Genomic DNA, 11,794 nt, shown 5'->3' with positions numbered 1-11,794 from the left:
GGCAATAGCTCCAGTGTTGTCACAGAAGAGAGTCATCGGGCCCGACGCATTGGGAATAACTCCTAGGTCGGTAATGAACTCCTTCATCCAGATTGCTTCTTGTGCTGCCTCTGAGGCTGCCATGTACTCCGCTTCACATGTAGATCCCGCCACGACGCTTTGCTTGCAACTGCACCAGCTGACTGCCCCACCATTCAAAATATACACATATCCGGTTTGTGACTTAGAGTCATCCAGATCTGTGTCGAAGCTAGCATCGACATAACCCTTTACGACGAGCTCTTCGTCACCTCCATAAATGAGAAACATATCCTTAGTCCTCTTCAGGTACTTCAGGATATTCTTGACCGCTGTCCAGTGTTCCATGCCGGGATTACTTTGGTACCTTCCTACCAAACTTACGGCAAGGTTTACATCAGGTCTGGTACATAACATGGCATACATAATAGACCCTATGGCCGAGGCATAGGGGACGACACTCATCTTTTCTCTATCTTCTCCCATGGTCGGGCATTGAGCAGTGCTCAATCTCACACCTTGCAATACAGGCAAGAACCCCTTCTTGGACCGATCCATATTGAACTTCTTCAATATCTTGTCAAGGTACGTACTTTGTGAAAGACCAATGAGGCGTCTTGATCTATCTCTATAGATCTTGATGCCTAATATATAAGCAGCTTCTCCAAGATCCTTCATTGAAAAACACTTGTTCAAGTAGGCCTTTATGCTTTCCAAGAATTCTATATCATTTCCCATCAGTAGTATGTCATCCACATATAATATAAGAAATGCTACAGAGCTCCCACTCACTTTCTTGTAAACACAGACTTCTTCATAAGTCTGTGTAAACCCAAACGCTTTGATCATCTCATCAAATCGAATGTTCCAACTCCGAGATGCTTGCACCAACCCATAGATTGAGCGTTGGACCTTGCACACCTTGTCAGCATTCTTAGGATCGAAAAAACCTTCCGGCTGCATCATATACAATTATTCCTTAAGGAAACCATTAAGGAATGCCGTTTTGACGTCCATTTGCCATATCTCATAATCATAGAATGCGGCAATTGCTAACACAATTCAGATGGACTTCAGCTTCGCTACGGGTGAGAAAGTCTCATCGTAGTCAACCCCTTGAACTTGTCGATAACCCTTAGCGACAAGCCGAGCCTTATAGATGGTCACATTACCATCTGTGTCTGTATTCTTCTTAAAGATCCATTTATTTTCTATGGCTCGCCGATCATCGGGCAAGTTAGTCAAAGTCCATACTTCGTTTTCATACATGGATCCTATCGCGGATTTCATGGCTTCCAGCCATTTGTCGGAATCTGGGCCCACCATTGCTTCTTCATAGTTCGAAGGTTCACCATTGTCTAACAACATGATTTCCAGGACAAGGTTGCCGTACCACTCTGGTGTGGAACGTGTCCTTGTGGACCTACGAAGTTCAGTAGCAACTTGATCTGAAATTTCATGATATCATCATTAACTTCCTCTCTAGTCGGTGCAGGCACCTTAGGAACATTTTCTTGAGCTGTGCCACTCTCCGGTTCAAGAGGCAATACTTCATCAAGTTCTACTTTCCTCCCACTTACTTCTTTCGAGAGAAACTCTTTCTCTAGAAAGGATCCATTCTTGGCAACAAAGATCTTGCCTTCGGATCTAAGGTAGAAGGTATACCCAATAGTTTCTTTAGGGTATCCTATGAAGACGCATTTTTCCGATTTGGGTTCGAGCTTTTCAGGTTGAAGTTTCTTGACATAAGCATCGCATCCCCAAACTTTCAGAAACGACAGCTTAGGTTTCTTACAAAACCACAATTCATACGGTGTCGTCTCAATGGATTTTGACGAAGCCCTATTTAAAGTGAATGCGGCAGTCTCTATAGCATAACCCCAAAATGATAACGGTAGATCAGTAAGAGACATCATAGATCGCACCATATCCAATAGAGTGCGATTACGATGTTCGGATACACCATTACGCTGAGGTGTTCCAGGTGGCGTGAGTTGTGAAACTATTCCACATTTCCTTAAGTGCGTGCCAAATTCGTGACTCAAATATTCCCCCCCACGATCTGACCGTAAGAACTTGATTTTACTGTCATGTTGATTCTCAACCTCACTCTGAAATTCCTTAAACTTTTCAAAGGTCTCAGACTTGTGTTTCATTAAGTAGACATACCCATATCTACTCAAGTCAGTAGTGGGGGTGAGAACATAACGATAGCCACCGTGAGCCTCTACACTCATTGGACCGCACACATCAGTATGTATGATTTCCAATAAGTTGGTTGCTCGCTCCATTGTTCCGGAGAACGGAGTCTTGGTCATTTTGCCCATGAGGCATGGTTCACACGTGTCAAATGATTCATAATCAGGAGACTCCAAAAGTCCATCTGCATGGAGTTTCTTCATGCGTTTGACACCAATGTGACCAAGGCGGCAGTGCCACAAGTATGTGGGACTATCATTATCAACCTTACATCTTTTGGCATTCACACTATGAATATGTGTAACATCACGTTCGAGATTAAATAAGAATAAACTATTGACCAGCGGGGCATGACCATAAAACATGTCTCTCATATAAATAGAACAACCATTATTCTCAGATTTAAATGAGTAGCCATCTCTCATTAAACGAGATCCAGATACAATGTTCATGCTCAAAGCTGGTACTAAATAACAATTATTGAGGTTTAAAACTAATCCCGTAGGTAAATGTAAAGGTAGCGTGACAACGGCGATCACATCGACCTTGGAACCATTCCCGACGCGCATCGCCACCTCGTCCTTCGCCAGTCTCCGTTTATTCCGCAGTTCCTGTTTTGAGTTGCAAATATGAGCAACTGCACCGGTATCAAATACCCAGGAGCTACTACGAGCGCTGCTTAGGTACACATCAATAACATGTATATCACATATACCTTTGGCATTGCCGGCCTTCTTATCCGCTAAGTACTTGGGGCAGTTCCGCTTCCAGTGACCGTTTCCCTTGCAATAAAAGCACTCAGTCTCAGGCTTGGGTCCATTCTTTGGCTTCTTGCCGGCAGCTTGCTTACCGGGCACGGCAACTCCCTTGCCGTCCTTCTTGAAGTTCTTTTTACCCTTGCCTTTCTTGAACTTAGTGGTTTTATTCACCATCATCACTTGATCTTCCTTTTTGATTTCCACCTCCGCTGATTTCAACATTGAATATACCTCAGGAATGGTCTTTTCCATTCCCTGCATATTGAAGTTCATCACAAAGCTCTTGTAGCTAGGTGGGAGCGACTGAAGGATTCTGTCAACGACCGCATCATCCGGGAGATTAACTCCCAGCTGAGACAAGCGGTTGTGCAACCCAGACATTTTGAGTATGTGCTTGCTGACGGAACTATTCTCCTCCATCTTACAACTGTAGAACATGTCGGAGACTTCATATCTCTCGACCTGGGCATGAGCTTGGAAAACCATTTTCAGCACTTGGAACATCTCATATGCTCCGTGTTGCTCAAAACGCTTTTGGAGCCCCGGTTCTAAGGTGTAAAGAATGCCGCACTGAACCAGGGAGTAATCATCACTACGCGTATGCCAAGCGTTCATAACGTCTTGTTATGCTGGGAAAACAGGTGCTTCACCTAGCGGTGCATCAAGGACATATGCTTTCCTGGCAGCTATGAGGATAATCCTCAGGTACAGACCAAGTCCGTGTAGTTGCTGCCATCGTCTTTCAGCTTGGATTTCTCTAGGAACGCGTTGAAGTTGAGGGCAACATTAGCGTGGGCCATTTGATCTACAAAACATATTGCAAAGATTTTAGACTATGTTCATGATAATTAAGTTCATCTAATCAAATTATTTAATGAACTCCCACTCAGATAGACATCCCTCTAGTCACCTAATGATACATGATTCGAGTCAACTAGGCTGTGTCCGATCATCACGTGAGACGGACTAGTCATCATCGGTGAACATTTTCATGTTGATCGTATCTTCTATACGACTCATGTTCAACCTTTCGGTCTTCCGTGTTCCGAGGCCATGTCTGTACATGCTAGGCTTGTCAAGTCAACCTAAGTGTATTGCGTGTGTAAATCTGGCTTACACCCGTTGTATGCGAACATTAGAACCTATCACACCCGATCATCACGTGGTGCTTCGGAACAACGGACCTTAGCAACGATGCACAGTTAGGGGGAACACTTTCTTGAAATTATTGCGAGGGATCATCTTAGTTATGCTACCGTTGTTTTAAGCAAATAAGATGTAAAACATGATAAACATCACATGCAATCAAATAGTGACATGATATGGCCAATATCATTTTGCTCCTTTTGATCTTCATCTTCGGGGCGCCATGATCATCATCGTCACCGGCATGACACCATGACCTCCATCATCATGATCTCCATCATCGTGTGTTCATGAAGTTGTCTTGCCAACTATTACTTCTACTACTATGGCTAACGGTTAGTGTCAGAGATATACCCCACGGTATGACCCGGCTGGAGTTGTAAACCGGCTGGAACTTGGTAAACCGGCGAATGGTAAACCGGCGGAGAGTTAAGACAGAGAGTCAAGACAGATGGCTAAGACAGACGGTAAACCAGCTGGTGTTAAATCGGCAGACAATGGTAAACCGGCTGGTGTTAAACCGACAGACAATGTTAAACCGGCAGACAATGTTAAATCGGCAGACAATGTTAAACCGGCAGACAATGTTAAACCGGCAGACGTTAAGAAGCCCAGGAAGGGAAGTCAGAATAGTTTTAAGTTAAAGTCCGAGTTGGACTCCACATGTAACCTGCCCTTTCAACATATATAAGGAGGGGCAGGGCACCCCAAGAGGGACAGATTCACAAGTTCCACAAGTTGAACAAGTTAGGTTTAGACAATAGCTCTCGAGATAGAGCACACTTGTAACCGTGATCATCATCATCAATATCAATGAAGCAGGATGTAGGCTTTTACCTCCACCGTGAGGGGCCGAACTCGGGTAAAACCTCGCTTCTCTCGTCCCATTCAACCCCTCTCAAGCTACCACATAGATGTGTTGGCCTCACGACTAAGTCCTGACACTAAGGACATCTGCCGTGACAAAACCACGACAGTTGGCGCCCACCATGGGGCGCAGCACGGTGGTGTTGAGCTCTTGGAGGGATCTTTTATAGGGATCAAGAAGTTTGCAATTTTCCAGATGAAGAAGAATCATTGGGGAAGAATTTATATTGTGTTCAAGACAAGCAGTCAGATCTAATACCCGTTCCAGGTTTGAATTAAGAAAAGATTAGGGTTGTGTGGAGCACGCCGTCGCCACTAGATGGTCTGTCAAAATACAGATCGATTTATTCCGGTTGAAGCTGTCATTAGAAACCGAGACGAGGTTAGTTGCCTGCTCGAATTCCGAGATGATCAGGCCAGTTTTGGGGAGATCGGGCAATTTCGCTGCTGCTATTGGCCATCACCTGACGAAAACAAGAGGATACCAACCATGGACTAGTACTACGGAACAGAAGCGACAAAGGAATTAGAAAAAAGGGGTGTCGCGACCCGAATACGGAGCGGGGACAACTCGGACTCGACTCGTCTCCGCCATCGCGCGATAAACCGGCGGAACCATCCCCGTCTCCGAGCCGCTGCTATTTCGCTCAAAGCCGCCGCCGGGGTCCCTTGTCTCGCCTCGCTGAATATCTCAACTATGGCAGTGCTTAATTGACCCGGTTTGAGATGCTTCGTCCACCTCCGCCACTCTCCACCTTAATCTTAGCTGTGGGTCTCTAGCGAGTCATCTCCGTCGCCCGCCTTGTCCATGAGCAGCCGCGGCCTCAAGCCCAGACTTGCATCATCTGCCGCTGTCTTGAGCCCCTGCCTCGGCTCTGCTTCCCACTGTAGCTCCGCCGCGGACGCTCTTCGTCTCGGTCGTGTCGTCCAACCGCCATCCGGGTTGCGGTGCCGCCCCGGCCTTGAGCCATCTCAGCCGCCGCTTTGACTCGCCATGGCCTGGAAACAGATAATGGCCTTGACCCGAATTCAGCGCATCAAGCCGCCATGCTCACGCCGGATCTTGCGCGCCTTCGCTCGGCTGTGGCCGGTTTAGAGCTGCAGCCGCAGCGGCCCGGCCTCACTTCTGCCTGGAGCCACCGGTGTGCCTCCGCATCGAGCTACGGGTGCGCCTCCGCCTTGAAACCGGTTTGTGGCCTTATCCGAGTCTTAAACCGGCAAGATACGAAGCTTCAAGCTGCCTGCGCTTTGTGTCGCGGACTTTCCCACAAGCCGGTTTGCTGCCTCCATCGCCGCGCCACGACCTCACCCCTCGCCTTGTCAGCAACCGGCCACAGTCATCGCCTTTGGGCCGCCGCTCCATCGAGCGCCGCTGCCTCCGAGTTGCCGTTTTAGCCGTCGCGACCCTGAACTGGCCAGGCCACCACGCCCGTGGTTTCAGTGATCCGCCGCCGAGGCTCATCTCTGCTGCTCCTCCGGCCGGCTTCAGCTGTCGCTATTGAGTCGCCGCCCGCGCGAGGACTGCCCTTCCGCGTGCCCGAGAGGTCCTGCCGTCCGCCCCCGCGGCGTTCGCCTCGCTTTACCTTCGCAGAGTCGCCGCCGTCTTCAAACTCGTCCCCGTGGCCTTGCTCTGAGTGGCCGCTTCACTTCCAGCAAGCCGCCGCCTCCCGCTGCTTCAAGGAGCCACCTCGAGCTGCGGCCTACCTCCGCCTGCGCCGAGCGACCTCGCCTCCGTCCCCAAAAATCGCCTCAGCCTCACTTCGCGTCCTGCTGAGTCGCCGACCCTGTTATCATGAACCGCCGCCATTCATACCTGCTACGAGTTCAAGTCTCAAGGTATAAGTATACGTACTTGCTGTTACTTCCTAATGTAGTGATGGAAGGAAAAGTACTACGTCAAGCAGTAGTCCATGGGATCAAAATTTGCTGCCGAAGATTTGTCTGAAGATCACGATTTACAAAAGGACCGGGACATGAGTCATAGCCGCTGTCGTTTGAGTCGCGGCCCTAACTTGAGCCACTGGTTGCCACCAAGACAGCAACGGAAGAGCCGGCGCTTCATCAGCCGCGTGCCGCCATCGCTGTAATCAATCGCCATTACAACCGAGTGACGCTGCGGCAGTAGTAACCCGCCTCGCTGAGGAGGTGTTGGCCCGCACGGATGGCTGCTAAAGATAATCAGTGGGAGTTAGTTGTGCCTGATGATTCATCTTCATAATCGCCTCGTCATGACGACTGGGTTGATATCCCATAAAAAATCAAATCAGGTGCTATCCTTTCCATGTATTTTATTAGTACATATTAAACCGTTTGAGAACAATTACTCTGGTTTGTGATATTTTTTCGCAGGACTATTATTCATTACAAAGGTGTCGCATAAGGAGTATGCGCCAATATTATTTTTGCACTAGCACTTGTCCGTGCAGCTGGACGGATATATGTGCAAGTTGTGCCCCGCTACATCAACATGCGTGGTTGACTCACCTGCGTCCGCGCTGCTTCCAAACGCCACGGCCGGTTCTCCCGTCCGCGCTGGATTACAACGCCGTGGCCGACTCATCTGTCTGCTCCCATGGCGGACTCACCAGTGATTGATTTTCATTTCACCATGGTGATTATCAACTTCGCGGTGGATAACTACTGGCCTGGCGTATCAGGTGAAATTCATCCAGTATATTTTTCTGTTATATATTGCTTTCTTTAAAAAAGAGCAATTACTCTGGCTTGCAAATTCTCCAAATGCAGGATAAGTTGTCCACTGCAAAAAGGGACTACTATATCACTGAGTTGGTGAATGACTCATACCGGTTTATATCACGGTCCAATATGGAGAATCTCAAGACAACTCCTTGAGTCATCTTAAGACTCAGGGGCTACGATGATATGACTCAGCAAGTCTTGCCAGTTTCAGCAAATTCAAGTGCCCCAGGATGTTGAAGGGAAAGATAACCCGATCCCGGAGGCTACTATTATATTAATTTAAAGGCCAGAAAATTTCCGGCTGAAAATGAAGATTCCGGTTTAAAATCCGGTTCAAGGGAAAGATGTCCCCCATAAAGCTTTGAAGCTCTCAATATCCGGTTCAAAATCCCGGTTCAAGAAGAATTTATCTCTTGCAAAAAGTTAAAGGTTGCCAAAGAGGACCTGTTGCCATGATGCGCGGTTCAAACATGGGTATCCTGTCTTATTGGCTTATCATATTATTGATCACTTGGGGGCTTGGTCGTATTCGAACCATAGCTACACCTCTTGATCGGCATAAGGCCACCAGGGAAATCAGTTAGGGGTCAAAGAGAGTGTTGCAAAAAGCACCAACTCAAACATAGACACCCATTGAGCATAGCTCACAAAGTAACTTGGGGGCTCTTTGTGCAAAGCAACAAAGAGTTCTAAAGGACCCTTGTAATTGGCTATCAAGCCACGGCTTGGAAGCCTGGTGTATTCACCTAAAACCCCGGGTTAACCTACCTTCATCAAGTAAGCCACTCCTATCCAGGTAATCCTGGCATGACCCGCCGAACGTTTGACAAGTCAATCTTATACAGACCCTGAACTTGTCAAAGTTAAAAAGATGATTGGTTAGTTGGAGGCCCATCTTAAAAGGCTTTACAAAATGGTTTAACTCAGTGGCCTGGCAGCCCGTGAAAAGCCTCGAATTTGGGCCTGGCAGCCCTTGAAAAGCCTCGACTAGACGGTTGTATTTGCCTTTGTCAAGATTTTTCTCTTTTGATAAATTTTATGTTGAACCGGCGTCTCTCGACCCGGCATGACTATCAGTCATCAAATTAACCCGGTGTTCTTTAACCAGGCTCGACTTTCAACTACAAGTTGTCAGTACATAATCACTTATAATCCGGTGTTTATTGACCCGGCCTGGCTTTGGACTATAAGTCGCCACTATATATTTGGATTGCGCCATTGGAATTATGCGCTTATAAATCATTGGGTATATTATTCAAATAGCCAACATGACTGGATTTTAATTATGACCAGTATTATGATTAAGGTTTCCAAAGTCGCTTTTGCGCAATGGCTATCATGTTATCAATAGATATGATTTATTCTACAATTGAAGGAATAGTCCCGAGTTGCTGCAGGCTTACGGCCCGGCACTTGGGGGCTACATTATTTCAGTTGAAATCACATCAAATACACAAGTCTCATGTCGCTGCAAGCATGCACCATGACACTTGGGGGCTAATGCAAAGTCATTTTTTGCTCACCTCATTGAAGACCCGACTCATCACATCATAATGAGCCGGCCCTTGGAGGCTACCAATTGCTCCTGTCAACAATTCAAGGTACACAAGTTTTCATCTATTATTGAAGGATCCACTGCTCAGTTGGTAAAACACAAAGCTCTCAACCTTGTGGACGTGGGTTCAAGCCCCATGATGGGGGTTACATCATATGATGTTATTTTCATTAAAGAATATATCAAGTCCCAGCTCAATATTATCTTATTGAGCCGGCCCTTGGGGGGCTACATATTGCTGCTCAAGTTTACATGATCATATTTACAAAAGTCCCTGCTCATTATTGCATAATAACCCAGCCCTTGGGGGCTACGCTGGTTGAAGTTTTTATAAGAATAAGGCAATTTCAAGTCCCAGGTTGCTGCGAGCATGACAACCCGACACTTGGGGCTACATATGTGGAATACTCAGTTCTGACTGGTGATTGAAATGAACAACCTGGATTTCTTCAAGCTTGTGACATTCATATTGAAGCAAGTCTTAAGCTGTTGCTATGCTACCTTCTTAAGACTTGGGGGCTACAAGTGATAGGCATATAAGAGGTATATTTTCAAGCTTGATGTTAAACTACAATTATGACCTGGTGTCGTCAATATTTGTAAACCGGTAATGATAAACCGACAAGTCCAAGTCTTAAACCGGCACAGTTTAACATTCTCAAACCGGCAAGTCCTACATTCTTAAACCGGCTGCAGATCAGATGAGTATTTCAAAGGCCAATATTTTTGTTAAGCATTGGGAGCTAAAGTCAAAGGAGTTATTCTTCACAATATTTATCTATGACAAACCAATGTCAACAAATTGATTATGAAGCTGGTCTATTGACTCGGAATTTCTAGAAGGAAATGACAAGGATTTAAAGATGCTCAGGATCAGTTTAACATGGATAAATCCAAATTAAACTGGGGGCTAATGTCGGGGATATACCCTGCGGTATGACCCAGCTGGAGTTGTAAACCGGCTGGGACTTGGTAAACTGGCGGATGGTAAACCGGCGGAGAGTTAAGACAGAGAGTCAAGACAGATGGCTAAGACAGATGGTAAACCGGCTGGTGTTAAACCGGCAGACAATGGTAAACCGGCTGGTGTTAAACCGGCAGACAATGTTAAACCGACAGACAATGTTAAACCGGCAGACAAAGTTAAACCGGCAGACAATGTTAAACCGGTAGACAATGTTAAACCGGCAGACGTTAAGAAGCCCAGGAAGGGAAGTCAGAATAGTTTAAGTTAAAGTCCGAGTTGGACTCCACATGTAACCCGCCCCTTCAACATATATAAGGAGGGGTAGGGCACCCCAAGAGGGACAAGATTCACTAGTTCCACAAGTTGGACAAGTTAGGTTTAGACAATAGCTCTCGAGATAGAGCACACTTGTAACCGTGATCATCATCATCAATATCAATGAAGGAGGATGTAGGCTTTTACCTCCACCGTGAGGGGCCGAACCTGGGTAAAACCTCGCGTCGTCCCGTTCAACCCCTCTCAAGCTACCACATAGATGCGTTGGCCTCACGACTAAGTCCTGACACTAAGTACATCTGTCGAGACAAAACCACGACAGTTAACGATAAAGTAAAGTAATTACATGACGTTTATGTTGACACGCATGTCATAAATAAATTAAGACAACTCCTATGGCTCCTACCGGTTGTCATACTCATCGACATCCAAGTCGTGATTCCTATTACAAGAACATGATCAATCTCATACATCACATATATCATTCATCACATCCTTTTGGCCATATCACATCACACGGCATATGCTGCAAAAACAAGTTAGACGTCCTCTAATTGTTGTTGCAAGTTTTTACGTGGCTGCTATAGGTTTCTAGCAAGAACGTTTCTTACCTACGCCAAAACCACAACGTGATATGCCAATTTCTATTTACCCTTCATAAGGACCCTTTTCATCAAATCCGATCCGACTAAAGTGGGAGAGACAGACACCCGCTAGCCACCTTATGCAACTAGTGCATGTCAGTCGGTGGAACCAGCCTCACGTAAGCGTACATGTAAGGTCGGTCCGGGCTGCTTCATCCCACGATGCCGCCGAATCAAGATAAGACTACAAGTAAATTGACAAAATCGACGCCCACAACAACTTGTGTTCTACTCGTGCATAGAAACTACGCATAGACCTAGCTCATGATGGCACTGTTGGGGATTGTAGCATGAATTTAAAATTTTCTACGCATCACCAAGATCAATCTATGGAGTCATCTAGCAACGAGAGGGAGAGGAGTGCATCTACATACCCTTGTAGATCGCGAGCGGAAGCGTTCAAGAGAACGGGGTTGATGGAGTCGTACTCGTCGTGATCCAAATCACCGATGATCCTAGCGCCGAGGGGACGACACCTCCGCGTTCAACACACGTACGGAGCGGAGACGTCTCCCACGCCTTGATCCAGCAAGGAGGAGGGAGAGGTTGAGGAAGAGAGCTCCAACAGCAGCACGACGGTGTGGTGGTGGTGGAACAGCAGTACTCCGACAGGGCTTCGCCAAGCTCTTAACGGAGGAGGAGAGGTGTTGCGGAGGGGAGGGGC

The sequence above is a fragment of the Triticum aestivum genome, chromosome 7A (genome assembly GCF_018294505.1).
Source record: "Triticum aestivum cultivar Chinese Spring chromosome 7A, IWGSC CS RefSeq v2.1, whole genome shotgun sequence".
Lineage (NCBI taxonomy): Eukaryota > Viridiplantae > Streptophyta > Magnoliopsida > Poales > Poaceae > Triticum > Triticum aestivum.
This window is presented reverse-complemented; position numbering follows the sequence as displayed.